Genomic DNA, 2,573 nt, shown 5'->3' with positions numbered 1-2,573 from the left:
TGTAACGCCTGTGACCGATGGGGTGGCAGACCGAATGGCCAGACGGGGCTTTAGCATCAACGCCACGGTCGGAGCGCCGAGGACGTGGCCATCCGGGGTTCAGTGTGGCAGAGGATGCCCATGCGGAGTCATGGGCGGCAAGGCTAGTGTGGACGGCAGGCCACACACTATATAGCCTAGGGGATGAGGGGTAATCCTCATTCTTCCTCTATGGCTGGGTGGTGAGCCAGAGGCCATCCCCTCTTGTGGTAATGCCCATAGTGGTGTTACGATAATATAACACTCTTCCTCACCATCGCTTTGAAAAAAGTGAGTGATCATCTCCTCCATGACATCCTCTTCCTCTATCTCATGTGGAGGAAATCCTGGGTCTTCCAAATGCATTGAACATGCTCCACTTTCCAAGTGCTCCTTACGACGCTTGTACTCCTTCCTCAAGTTTCCCCCAATGATAGAATAATGAGGCATATTGTGTAGTACTTGTGCACGAATGTCCATGCCCTCCTCATCCTAATGAACCATATTTACAAATGACACTCAACATTACATATGGCAAACCATGGATTTACATTTCATCTTAAAAGTTTATATATACTAACCGAGGAATTGGCTTGCATCATTAAGTTGGCTGGCATTGGTTCAAATGATCTCCATTTTCTAATATGCTTCAATGTCACTCGACGTTCACATACACAAAAATTCTTGCATCTTGCACATGAACAAGGGATTCTTCTTCGCAACCACTCTGGACGTCCAATGGTGACCCATCACTATCCGAACTAGATATCTATACCGGGCACAAAAAGTGTGCAATTAAAAAACTGAATATAAATACATGCAATAAATCTAGTAGTGTCAATGGTATATGCATAGGTTTGCTCTCTGGAATTGACCCAGCGTCGCTATATACATGTCACTATAAGCATTGCTAGGCGTCATTTTTAGCGGCACTTATAGCGATGTGGAGAAAAATAACTTTTCAAACTTGTGCTGCCGACACCTATCTTTCTCTCCCCCCAAAAATTCCCTCCACTCCTTTCATTGAGTTCCTACACCGACCCCTCCCTTCCATCAATCTAGCCCCCATCACATGCATAGAGCTTAATGTATACATGGATTAAGCTTAACGCATGAATTAAGCTCTATATGCATAGAGCTTAATCCATGTATACATTAAGCTTAATGCATACATAGAGCTTAATCTATGCATAGATTAAGCTCTATGTATAGAGCTTAATGTATAGATTAAACTCTATGTATAAAGCTCTATTGTAATGCATGCATGGATTAAGCTTAATGCATGCATTAAGCTCTATGCATAGATTAAGCTTAATGCATAGAGCTTAATCCATGCATAGATTAAGCTGTATGCATTAAGCTTAATGCATTGATTAAGGTCTATTCATTAAGCTTAATGCATAGATAGAGCTTAATCCATGCATATAGCTTAATACATGCATATAGCTTAATTCATGCATAGAGCTTAATACATGCATTAAGCTTAATTCATAGAGCAAATGCATGCATTAAGCTCTATGCATGGATTAAGCTAAACACTTTTTTTCTAATAAATGTATTGTTAATCACTTCTTTTACATATGTTTTTTAGAGCGATTCAAGTATCATTCCATCTCTTGAGGTACTCTCCAATGTTTTTATTCTTCTCAATTTGCTTTGCACCCTTGGGTGCCGGGGTTTCAATTTTTCTATTCTCTTATGCATAAAGCATAATGCATAAAGATTATGCGTAAGGCTTATGCATAGAGCTTACATAAGATTTCTACATAGAGATATGAGACATTATTATAGGCCATCTATAATACTTGCTTTAAAAGTTAAGTTAGGAGTGGTTATCCATGAGTAGGTGGTTATAGTGGAGGGGGATCCCTCAATCTTTTCACTATCCTCCTCTTGTAAAAGAGAAGTTACCTTTGGCTTTAATAGTGGGGAGCATGTGGAAAGTCCTTAGAAGCTATCATCCGAAAGGGTCACTGTCCACCCTACTTGTCTAAGCAGTATTCTAGAAGGTCTTAAAATAAAGTTCTAATATCACATGAGTAGTATAAGAGTTCTAATACGTTCGTGTGTTATTTAAGTTTAAGTGCATGCATAAGGTATACACACAATAAATTTGCATTTTAAGGCTCGCTTTTATAATGTAGACATGTGGGGGGACAATCCAGACTCGAGAAGCCAAGGAGAAGCCGAACACACCATCATTCAGTGTCCATCATTGATGATCTAGACATGGAGCGTCTCTCATAGTTGGTCGCTAGTCTGTCGCATTCAATATGGGAGAGAGAGTGTGTGAAACATTTTTGCTCCACCCTCGCTTCCTTCCACAGTTAACCCTACACTGATGGGAGGTACTCTGATGGGTGTTTCTACTCCTTCCAAGTGGTATAACTTAAACTAGCTTTACATTGTTTTGAGTTTTTAGGTCCTATCCATTCCACTCTCTTCTGTGGCACCTAGTCCACGACCTCATCACATACGAGGTCTGCCTCTTCTCGTCGTTCTAGTGGGGGTCGTCGTTCTAGTGGGGTGGATGCGGGGGTTGTTTTGGGGGCAAT

This window comes from Cibotium barometz, chromosome 66 (genome assembly GCF_041138505.1).
Source record: "Cibotium barometz isolate CiBa-2024 chromosome 66, ASM4113850v1, whole genome shotgun sequence".
In the NCBI taxonomy this organism is placed as follows: domain Eukaryota; kingdom Viridiplantae; phylum Streptophyta; class Polypodiopsida; order Cyatheales; family Cibotiaceae; genus Cibotium; species Cibotium barometz.
Note: the sequence above shows the minus strand (reverse complement) of the source record.